Here is a 13,429-nt window from a genome sequence, read left to right on the forward strand (position 1 = left end):
CCATTATATTATAGGTAATGTCAGGGAGCTATTCCAATAATGATGGCTCAGATCCAATGGTGGATAACATAGAAATGGAATAGTAACTAGATGTGACTCTGGGAAAGTACATGGTATCCATGAACAGGATACAGCCCCACCTTTGGAATAGAGGACAGAACCACCAGAAGAATTCTTAGTTTCTTGTTAAAAAGGGTGAACCTATGACTTTTATCCTACTAAAGTAACACTTTAGGATTGGACAATTACAAATACCACTGTGAGGAGAATTAAGTTATGGAAATATGTGGAAATTCTGTGGAAGAATTACAATGGGTCATATCAATGACCACCAGATAAAACCTGGCTGCTGGCTCATACGGGGTTAGAATACAAAGCATTGGTCTATTCCTTGGATGTTATCTCCTTGCGTACATAAAATAAATGGGGATATTTTTACTTGAGCTATAAATATTGGATGGAACAATGACATCCTCCTTTACGGAAATTACTGATGTGATAATATGCTATCCGGATTGTGAATGGGAAAAGAATTTCCAAAAGATGACTTTGGGTAAGATTCCTCAAGGGCAGGGAATAGCAGTTGACAACACTGGACCCTTACTGGTAGCCCAGGTGGCTTCAACTGGGTCCTGACTAGAATAACCACATATTAGACTTTGACTTTGCTTATCCTTTGGGTGTAACTATGGCTGAGGATACTATTAAAGATTTGGAACAATACAACGTGAATAAACTCAGTCTCCTAAGTTACATTTTTATCAATCAAAGTATACTTTTCACTGTTGCCTGTGTACAAAAATGAGCTAAGAGACATAACATCATATGGACTTACCAAATTGCATATCACACATATAGCAGCAGTTTGAAAAATACCTGGAATGGGTAATTAAAATATATGTTGATAAAGACTGGTGATGCTAAGGGAATGAAGAACTGGCTGCCATGACTGGGTCAATCTAACATAGAAAAACCATTGGGGGGTAGTTCCTATGTGAATGTAGGGGTAAAGATAACAGTGATGATGCAATCACACAACTCCAACAGAAATTTTTTTTCTTTTCTTTCTTTTCTCTTCTCTTCTCTTCCCTTCTCTTCTTTTCTTTTCTTTAATATGGAATGCTTCACAAATTTGCCTGTCATACTTGCACAGGGGCCATGCTAATGTCCAATTTTAGTTGGAACAGAAAATTTATTTTATCTTGCCAGATTCACCTGTATTGCGTTCAAGACTACACTACCATATCCCAGCAAAGGGAGGCATTGATACTCAGAAAACTAGTTCAATTTCTCTGAATTTGACTGGCATCTTGGTAAAAAACACAATGGACTTGACAGTGACGCCCCTCATGTGTCCTTAACTAGGACTGACTGTAAGTGCTGTCCTATTGGTGACACGTAGGATGGTCCCATCACTACTTGTCTTTCCTTCTTGCTGGGAGTGGACAGAAGGGGAAGGCTTGGCAGAGTGATTCCAGCTATCTGCCCTTGAGGTAAACAGTATAGAGACACACCCAGGGAATGAAATATGGTAATAAGTAAGTAACAAATGAAAAAAAAGGGGGAATTGTGGCAGATGGAAAGAAAGCACATAAAATCTACAGTGTTGCATCACTTTTTTCCTGAGTGTCTCAGAGTGAGAGAAAAACACTTTTAACTGTTTCTCCCAGATATAATACCAAGTTATTGCTAATTCAGAGAGAAGAGCCTGGATTTTCTCCCCTCTCTGGGAAATAGAATGACACTGAAGCCAAACTACAAGACTAACCTAAGAACTCTGGTTTAGTTATTTACTGAAAAGACATCAACTACCCTTGATGATCCACCTCAATAGGAGTTAGTTGCATTTCTAATTTGAGTCACATTTTGTTGATTATATTCATCATATTGGTTTTATCATGTCTTGGAGAAGGAGCCTACCTTCAAACTGAGAAGGATATGTTGTGACTCTAAGCTCGGTGTGGGTCTGAAGGGAGATATGTCACCACTGGATTTCCAGTAGGTCAGAGTCTCCTTTTCTCTTTTGACTAAATCAGATATAAATGTGGAAGGAACATTAAATAAGTAGGGTAGTCAGGAAATCAGAATGGTGTCCAAAAGAGTGAATTATGCCTGACTTGATGAGTAAGTATCACTGATGGAATTTGTCTCTGAAACTTTGAAAAGGGTGATTATGAAAAGCCTACTCCTATTAAATTGAACTGCAGCTAGGAGTCAACAATTTCAGCTGATGATCTCCTAGAATAGCAATATTTTAGGTGCCTCTTATATATTTGAATAACACTCATAGCACAAGCAGTTAATGGCAACTATACTCGTAGTGGATTAACTAAAACTGGTCCCAACATACCAAGAGAGATTTGGGAGCCTTGGGAATCAGACTTGGTGTGTTGAATCGAGTGCAGATGGCTTTTCTGGAAGCTCACCACCATACTGAGAGGAATTTTAACTCAGATAGGGACACTGGAGTCCTCTCTCAGGAAACTTGTCTTGCTAGGTAGGCCATCTAAAAGATGATGAAGTTATCTGAAATTGAAAGAGAAGAAAAGGGGCTGAGGGAGAGGGAAAGCAGTAGCTGGGTGGAATAGAGGCTTAGGCTATGGAATCACTAGGGTCAACCTAATATGGCAAGCCATCACTGGGAATGCAGTCTTTTACTGCTACTTCCTCATAATCAGTGTACCCACTTTTAAAACAAGGTCATGTCCCTCACAGTAAAATTGATTGAGATTGGACAGGATCAGGATCAACCACCTCCTCCTAATGGGAAGCAGATGCTACCTAGAAGCTTCTATCAGTAAAAACTTATTTTTATTTATGGTATTTTTGTTTTGATGGCTGGCATATACCTATATGTATTTTTATCCAGACCAAAGGCAACCAAAATTTACAGAGCAGTGGCCTCTGGTGACTTCTCCAGCTATGGGAAAATATATGGCATACAGAAAATGTCCTTTTTACTGGAAAGGGTGGTAAAATGTCACAGTAGTATTATTAATGTGTGGTGTACTAAGCATCATTTAAAATCCTACCATAACTATCTAGTGTAATAAAGGATAGGCAAGCTCATTCATAGATGTAGATGAAAATAAAACTTACAAAGACAATGAACCTCCAGGATGAAATGATTCCCCCCACCCTAATTTGGTGTATTACCCATGGAAACTAATTACCCATGGAAACTAATTTTTCATGTTGGGAAGGTTATACATTCAATATCTATCAATACATATAAAATATAGTAATATTGTACTACAAGTAATAGTGGATAAAAGAATAAGATAGTCCACCTGGTTCATCTATGTTGTTGCATGTGTCAATAGTTCCTTCTTTTTACTGCCGAGTAGTATTCCATTGTGTGGATATACCACATCTCTTTGCTTATTCACCTGTCAATAGACTTTTGTTTCCAATAAAGTTGAAGATATGTAGACAGACCTGATAAACTAGCAACTTGACTCAGTTATATATCTTAGGGACAATTTTTATATGTGAATCAAAAGATGTGTGTAGGGCTTCCCTGGTGGCGCAGTGGTTGAGAGTCCGCCTGCCGATGCAGGAGACACGGGTTCGTGCCCCTGTCTGGGAGGATCCCACGTGCCGCGGAGCGGCTGTCCTGTGGGCCATGGCCGCTGGGCCTGCGCGTCCGGAGCCTGTGCTCCGCGGCGGGAGAAGCCGCGGCGGTGAGAGGCCCGCGTACCGCAAAAAAAAAAAAAAAAAAAAAAAAAAAAAAAAGATGTGTTTAAGAATATGTGTAGTAGCCTTATTCATAACAGTCCCAAACTGAAGACAACCCCCATGCCTATCAATAGTAGAATAGATAATAAATTATGGTATATTACATAGAGCATTTCATTTTATGTAGCAATAAAAATTAAAGAACTGAAACTATGTACAACAGTATAGATAAATATTACAAATATAATATTGACCAAAAGGAGAACGACATGAATGAATCTGTACACTATGAATAGATTTATATAACTCTCACAAAAGTTCTAAACAAAAGAAAGGGAATGATGATCATAAAAATGAAGATGGTAATTACCTTCCAAGGTGGAGGGGGTGTTGTGAAGGGTGAGTAGCTCATCTGGTGCTTCTGCAGGAGCTAAAAGTGTCCTTTGTTTGGGTCAGGGTGGTGGTGAAATGGATATTTGCTTTATTATTATTTTTGAGTTGAACACTTGTATTTTATGTACTTTCCCGCATGTACTGTATATTTCATAATTAACACAGAAAAAAAGAAGTAATATCACACACAAACTTTGGAATTAGACAAAACTGGGTCTAAATCCTTATTATGCCACATAATCTGCGATCTTTTAAAAATCTTTAATTTCCCCATCTTACAGATGAGGATGGTAACACTTTATTCACAGATGTGTTGTAAGAACAAATTTAGGTAATATATATAACTAAATTATTAGTGTAGGCAATTAGAAACACAAACCTAGGTTCTGAAGGACATTGCCAATCTTATAACAAAAAAATAATAATTAACTATCAGTGTCTCTATTGTAAATTTAATTTTATTGTAGTTGAAAACAAAGATAAGATTTGGACTTGGTAACTCATAAGAAAACAAAAGAGACTTAAAATTGAATTGTCGGTTTTTTCTTTCTTTCTTTTTCTGTTTGTTTCATATGCAGTTTTAAAGAAAATACACCTTTGGCTTCAAGAGCATACTGCATCTCGATTCAAAATCTGAAATAGCAAATAGAAACATATTAAATGGCTTGATCATGTCTGCCCCCTAGTGGTCAATGCTCTACTAAATGAAGAGGCTGCTGAAGGTTGAATCTGGAAGCTTGAATAAAAACAAAGACTTCTAATTCTTAAAAGAAAACTATCACAACAGAAAAATTTTTAAACGTGTAATTTTGTTAGAGGTATGCAATATTGAATTGGAAGATAATTTTCTCCTGGTGTGGAATATATGATAGTATTTGGAAATGCTGTGTTCTGTGCTACATTTTGTTATTCCTGGCATTATATAAGACGTATTATTGATGTATTTTTGCAATTTAAGCTACTATTAATCTATCCTATTTTAGTATGTTTGTCAACCTGTAGAATATAAATTTGAATGTATAATACTCAAGCCTTATGGTGATCAATGAACACATGAAGTGGGTACTATTGCCTTTTGCTTTTCAAAAATGTTATCCCCAATTACATTACTTTTGGTTAATGAGGTTTGAACCCGTGTATACATGAGTTAACTTGTGCAGTCAAATTACACTCCTGTAGGGCTTCCCTGGTGGCACAGTGGTTGAGAGTCCGCCTGCCAATGCAAGGAACACGGGTTTGTGCCCCGGTCCAGGAAGGTCCCACATGCCGCAGAGCGGCTGGGCCCGTGAGCCATGGCCGCTGAGCCTGCGCGTCCGGAGCCTGTGCTCCGCAACGGGAGAGGCCACAACAGTGAGAGGCCCACATACCAAAAAAAAAAAAAAAATTACAGTCCTGTAGAACAGAAGACACATTATGCTTCAAGAGCCATCTTCCTTCCATTTTAATTTATATTTGATTTAGCATTATTCTATACGAATAAAGAGTTTGCAAATTAGTTACTATAGTACCTTGCTACAAAAATCATGACAATGTGCCCTGTTTCCCAGGCAATTCTTCCTTCAGAGATTTACAATGAATTCCCTTCAGTTACATGGTATTATGTCCAAACTTCTTAGGACAGTTTTCCTAAACTGGTCATATTTGATCTCACACAATAAAGCAAGAGCTCCACTGAGTGAATTCCCTTTCCTGACTATTTTACATGCATTGTCCTATCTCCCATGCTGTTGTTTATACTTTGGGACAGTGACTTAATTTTTATTTATAATACATGGTTTTCTCATCTGGCAAATGGGGATAATTATAGTACATACCTCAGAGAGTTGTTTTGAGGATTAAATGAGAGAATATATGTAAAGCACTTTTTGAAAAGTGTCAGAAACACAGTAAGAAGTAAATAAATGCCTATTATTATTCATCTTGCCCTTGTGTAATATTCTACCCCATACACCTCTCTACCACCTGACAATCAAGAATTGATTTCTCGGAGATTGGTTCAAGATGGCAGAGTAGACAGACATGCTCTCACTCCCTCTTGCGAGAGCACTGGAATCACAACTAATGGCTGAACATTAATCCACAGAAAGACACTGGAACTCACCAAAAAAGATAACCCACATCCAAAGACAAAGGAGAAGCCACAATGAGATGGTAAGAGGGGCGCAACCACAATAAAATCAAATCCCATAACTGCTGGGTGGGTGACTCACAAACTGGGGAACACTTATACCACAGAAGTCCACCCACTGGAATGAAGGTTCTCAGCCCCACGTCAGGCTTCCTAATCTGGGGGTCTGGCAACGGGAGAAGGAATTCCTAGAGAATCAGACTTTGAAGGCTAGTGGGATTTGATTGCAGGACTTCAACAGGACTGGGGGAAACAGAGACTCCACTCTTGGAGGGCACACACAAAGTAGTGTGCGCATCGGGACCCAGGGGAAAGAGCAGTAACCCCATAGAAGACTGAACCAGACCTACTGGCTAGTGTTGGAGGGTCTCCTGCAGAGGCAGGGGCTGGCTGTGTCTCACCGTGAGGACAAGGACACTGGCAACAGGGGTTCTGGGAAGTGCTCCTTGGCATGAGTCCTCCTGGAGTCTGTTATTGACCCTGCCAAGGAGCCCGGGTAGGCTCCAGTGCTGGGTCACCTCAGGCCAAACAACCAGTAGGGAGGGAACTCAGCCCCACCCATCAGCAGACAAGCAGAGTAAAGTTTTACTGAGCTCTGCCCAACAGAGCAACAGCTAGCTCTACCCACCACTAGTCTCTCCCATCAGAAAGCTTGCACAAGCCTCTTAGATAGCCTCATCCACCAGAGAGCAGACAGCAGAAGCAAGAAGAACTACAATCCTGCAGCCTGTGGAACAAAAACCACATTCACAGAAAGATAGACAAGATGAAAAGGCGGAGGGCTGTGTACCAGATGAAGGAACAAGATAAAACCCCAGAAAAAAAACTAAATGAAGTGGAGATAGGCAAACTTCCAGAAAAAGAATTCAGACTAATGATAGTGAAGATGACCCAGGACCTCGGAAAAAGAATGGAGGCAAAGATCGAGAAGATGCAAGAAATGTTTAAAAAAGACCTAGAAAAATTAAAGAACAAACAAACAGAGAAGAACAATACAATAACTGAAATGAAAAATACACTAGAAGGAATCAATATCAGAATAACTGAGAAAGAAGAAGAGATAAGTGACCTGGAAGAGAGAATGGTGATATTCACTGCTGCGGAACAGAATAAAGAAAAAAGAATGAAAAGAAATGAAGACAGCCTAAGAGACCTCTGGGACAACATTAAACACAACAACATTTGCATTATAGGGGTCCAAGAAGGAGAAGAGAGAGAGAAAGGACCCGAGAAAATATTTGAAAAGATTATAGTCAAAAACTTCCCTAACGTGGGGAAGGAAATAGCCACTGAAGTCCAGGAAGCACAGAGAGTCCCATACAGGATAAACCTAAAGAGAAACACACTGAGACACATAGTAATCAAACTGGCAAAAATTAAAGACAAAGAAAAATTATTGAAAGCAGCAAGGGAAAAACAACAAATAACATACAAGAGAACTCCCATAAAGTTAACAGCTGATTTCTCAGCAGAAACTCTACAAGCCAGAAGGGAGTGGCATGATATACTTAGAGTGATGAAAGAGAAAAATCTAAAACCAGGATTATTCTACCTGGTAAGGATCTCATTTAGATTTGATGGAGAAATCAAAAGCTTTACAGACAAGCAAAAGCTGAGAGAGTTCAGCACCACCAAACCAGCTCTACAACAAATGCTAAGGGAAATTCTCTAAGTGAGAAACACAAGAGAAGAAAAGGACCTACAAAAAAAAAAAACCCAAAACAATTTAAAAAATAGTAATAGGAACATACATATCGATAATTACTTTAAACATGAATGGAATAAATGCTCCAACCAAAAGACACAGGCTCACTAAATGGATACAAAAACAAGACCCATAAATATACTGTCTACAAGAGACCCACTTCAGACCTAGGGACACATACATGGAAATGATGTGTCACATACATGGAAAAAGATATTCCATGCAAATGGAAATCAAAAGAAAGCTGGAGTAGCAATTCTTATATCAGACAAAATAGACTTTAAAACAAAGACTATTACAAGAGACAAAGAAGGACACTACATAATGACCAAGGGATCAATCCAAGAAGAAGATATAACAATTATTAATATATATGCACCCAACATAGGATCACCTCAATACATAAGGCAACTGCTAACAGCTATAGAAGAGGAAATCAACAGTAACACAATAATACTGGGAGACTTTAACACATCACTTACACCAATGGACAGATCATCCAAAATGAAAATTAATAAGGAAACACAAGCTTTAAATGACACAATAGACTAGATAGATTTAATTGATATTTATAGGACATTCCATCCCAAAACAGCAGGTTACACTTTCTTCTCAAGTGCACAATGAACATTCTCCAGGATAGGTCACATCTTGGGTCACAAATCAAGCCTCAGTAAATTTAAGAAAATTGAAATCATATCAAGCATCTTTTCTGACCACAAGCTATGAGATTAGAAATCAATTACAGGGAAAAAAATGTAAAAAAACACAAACACATGGTGGCTAAACAATGCATTAGTAAATAACCAAGAGATCACTGAAGAAATCAAAGAGGAAATCAAAAAATACCTTGAGATAAATGACAATGAAAACACAACGATCCAAAACCTATGGGATGCAGCAAAAGCAGTTCTAAGAGGGAAGTTTAAAGCAATAGAATCCTACCTCAAGCAACAATAAACATCTCAAATAAACTATCTAACCTTACACCTAAACGAACTAGAGAAAGAAGAACAAACAAAACCCAAAGTTAGTAGAAGGAAAGAAATCATAAAGATCAGAGCAGAAATAAATGAAATAGAAAGAAAGAAAACAATAGCAAAGATCAATAAAACTAAGAGCTGGTTCTTTGAGAAGGTAAACAAAATTGATAAACCATTAGCCAGACTCATCAAGAAAAAGAGGGAGAGGACTCATATCAATAAAATTAGAAATGAAAATGGAGAAGTTACAATGGACACCGCAGAAATACAAAGCATCCTAAGAGACTACTACAAGCAACTCTATGCCAATAAAATGGACAACCTGGAAGAAATGGACAAATTCTTAGAAAGGTATAACCTTTCAAGACTGAACCAGGAAGAAATAGAAAATACGAACAGACCAATCAAAAGTAATGAAATTGAGACTGTGATTAAAAATCTTCCAACAAACAAAAGTCCAGGACCAGATGGCTTCACAGGTGAATTCTATCATTTAGAGAAGAGCTAACAACAATCCTTCTCAAACTCTTCCAAAAAATTGCAGAGGAAGGAACTCTCCCAAACGCATTCTATGAGGCTACCATCACCCTGATACCAAAACCAGACAAAGATACTACAAAAAAAGAAAATTGCAGACCAATATCACTGACGAATACAGATGCAAAAATCCTCAACAAAATACTAGCAATCAGAATCCAACAACACATTAAAAAGATCATATTGGGCTTCCCTGGTGGCGCAGTGGTTGAGAGTCTGCCTGCTGATGCAGGGCACATGGGTTTGTGACCCGGTCCGGGAGGATCTCACATGCTGTGGAGTGGCTGGGCCTGTGGCCGTGGCTGCTGAGCCTGTGTGTCCGGAGCCTGTGCTCTACAGCGGGAGAGGCCACAATGGTAAGAGGCCTGCGTACCACCTAAAAAAAAAAAAAAAAAAGAATGCAAATTGGAAAAGAAGAAGTAAAACTGTCACTGTTTGCAGATGACATGATACTATGCATAGAAAATCCTAAAGATGCTACCAGAAAACCACTAGAGCTAATCAATGAATTTGGTAAAGTTGCAGGATACAAGATTAATGCACAGAAATCTCTTGCATTCCTATACACTAATGCTGAAAAATCTGAAAGAGAAATTAAGGAAACACTCCCATTTACGATTGCAACGAAAAGAATAAAATACCTAGGAATAAACCCACCTAGGGAGACAGAAGACCTGTATGCAGAAAACTATAAGACACTGATGAAAGAAATTAAAGATGATACAAACAGATGGAGAGATATACCATGTTCTTGGATTGGAAGGATCAATGATGTGAGAATGACTATATTACCCAAAGCAATCTACAGATTCAATGCAATCCCTATCAAATTACCAATGGCATGTTTTACAGGACTAGAACAAAAAATCTTAAAATTTGTGTGGAGACACAAAAGACCCTGAATAGCAAAGGCAGTCTTGAGGGAAAAAAATGGAGCTGGAGGAATCAGACTCCCTGACTTCAGCCTATACTACCAAGTTACAGTAATCAAGACAATATGGTATTGGCACAAAAACAGAAATATAGATCAATGGAACAGGATAGAAAGCCCAGAGATAAACCCACACACTGATGGTCAAGTAATCTATGACAAAAGAGGCAAGGATATACAATGGAGAAAAGACAGTCTCTTCAATAACTGGTGCTGGGAAAACTGGACAGCTACATGTAAAAGAATGAAATTAGAACACTCACTAACACCATACATGGAAATAAATTCAAAATGGATTAGAGACCTAAATGTAAGACTGGACACTGTAGCACTCTTAGAGGAAAACATAGGAAGAACACTCTTTGACATAAATCACAGCAAGATCTTTTTTGATCCACTTCGTAGAGTAATGGAAATAAAAACAAAAATAAACAAATGGGACCTAGTGAAACTTAAATGTTTTTGCACAGCAAAGAAAACTACAAACAAATCAAAAAGACAACCCTCAGAATGGGAGAAAATATTTGCAAACGAATGAATGGACAAAGGATTAATCTCCAAAATATATAAACAGCTCATGCAGCTCGATATTAAAAAATCAAACAACCCAATCCAAAAATGGGCAGAAGACCTAAGTAGACATTTCTCCAAGGAATACATACAGAGAGCCAAGAAGCACATGAAAAGCTGGTCAACATCATTAATTATTAGAGAAATGCAAATCAAAAGTACAATGAGGTATCACCTCACACTGGTTGGAATGGGCATCATCAGAAAATCTACAAACAATAAATGCTGGAGAGGGTGTGGAGAAAAGGGAACCCTCTTGCACTGTTGGTGGGAATGTAAATTGATACAGCCACTATGGAGAACAGTGTGGAAATTCCTCAAAAAGGTAAAAAGAGAACTACCATATGACCCAGCAATCCTACTACTGGGCATATACCCTGAGAGAACCATAATTTTAAAAAACACATGCACCCCAATGTTCATTACAGCACTATTTACAATAGCCAGGACATGGAAGCAACCTAAATGCCCATCGACAGATGAGTGGATAAGGAAAATGTGGTACATATATACAATGGAATATTACTCAGCCATAAAAAGAAATGAAATTGGGTCATTTGTAGCTATGTGGATGGAGCTAGAAAGTGTCATACAGAATGAAGTAAGTCAGAAAGAGAAAAACAAATATCGTATATTAACGCATATATGTGGAACTTAGAAAAATGGTACAGATGAACCGGTTTGCGGGACAGAAATTGAGACACAGATGTAGAGAACAAACATATGGACACCAAGGGGGGAAAGTGACGGGGTGGTGGTGGTGGTGTGATGAATTGGGAGATTGGGATTGACATATATACACTAATATGCATAAAATGGATGACTAATAAGAACCTGCTCTATAAAAAATAAATAAGATTAAATAAAAAATAAGAATTGATTTCTCTGTCATTTGCATTCTGCTGACTTTTTGTAGATACTGTTCAAGCATTATCACACTATATATAAATTATTTAGTTATATGTCCATGTACCTGGCACACTGCTCTTTGTGGGCAGTTCAATTAGTACAGTTTCTGCACATAATAGATGTTCAATAATGTTTGGGGAGTTTAAATGAAATGATTAGAAAACATGAAGATTGATGGGATGTGAACCTGATTCATGAAAATCAGTTGAGAACAACAACAAAACAACTACAGTAGACCCTTGAACAACACAGGTTTGAACTGTACAGGTCCACTGATACACAGATCTTTTTCAATAAATATACTGGAAATTTTGGGGGAGATTTGCACCAATTTGAAAAAACTTGCAGACGAAACCGTGTAGTCTAGAAATATCAAAAAAAAAATGAAGAAAAAGTTAAGTATGTCATGAATGCATAAAATATATATAGATACTAGTCTATTTTATCATTTACAACCATCAAATATGCACAAATGTATTATAAAAAGTTAACATTTATCAAAACTTATTCATAAAACACTTACAGACTATACTTGGTGCCATTTGCCGCCAAGAGAAATGTAAACAAATGTAAAGATGCAGTTTTAAACTGTAACTGTGTAAAATTAACTGCAGTACATACTGTGCTATCATATTAATTTCATAGCCACCTCCTGTTTCTGTTTAGGTGAGCTCAGGTGTTGCGAGTATTGTGTAAAACGCCAAGTGATGCTAATCATCTCTGCATGTGCAGTTCCTCTCTGGTAAATTTCGTATCGCGGTAAAAAGTGATCTCTCCCAGTTCTTGCATGGTTTTCATCATGTTTAGTGCAATACTGTAAACCTCAAATAACACCATGGGATCCATACAAAGTGCCACTAGTGAGGCTGGAAGTGCTCCCAAGAAGCAGAGAAAAGTCATGATATTACAAGGAAAAGTTGAATTGCTGGGTATGTACCCTAGATTGAGGTCTGCAGCTGCTGTTGCCTGCCATTTTAAGATAAATGAATCCAGCGGAAGGACCACTGTAAAAAAAGGAAAGGAAAATCGTGAAGCCATCGCTGCAGCTACATCAGCAGGCAGGAAAACCTTGCACTTTTTGCAAAATACCTTTTTATCTTGTATTGAAAATGCAGCTTTTATGTGGGTGCAGGCATATCTACAGACTCTAAAATGATTAAAAAAAAAAAAGCGAAATCATTATATGACAACCGAAAGCCAAAGGAAGGTGAAGGATCTAAAGCTGTAGAATTTAATGCCAGCAAAGGATGGTTTGATAATTTTAAGAAGAGGTGTGGCTTAAAAAATATCAAGATAACAGGAGAACCAGCTTCTGCTGACCAAGAGGCAGCAGACGAATTCCCAGACGCCATTAAGAAAATCATTGAGGAGAAAGGATTCTCCTGAATGGGTTTTTAATGCAGATGAAAGTGCCCTATTCTGGGGAAAAAAATGCCACAGAGGCATTTATTTGTAAGGAAGAAAAGTGAGCACTAGGATTTAAGGCAGGAGGGATAGGCTAACTCTACAGCTTGTGCAAATGCTGTCGGGTTTATGAGAAGTACTGCCCTTATCTATAAAGTTGCTAATATCTGAGCCTTGAAGGGAAAAGATAA

Source organism: Stenella coeruleoalba (genome assembly GCF_951394435.1).
Source record: "Stenella coeruleoalba genome assembly, chromosome: 1".
Taxonomy (NCBI): Eukaryota; Metazoa; Chordata; class Mammalia; order Artiodactyla; family Delphinidae; genus Stenella; species Stenella coeruleoalba.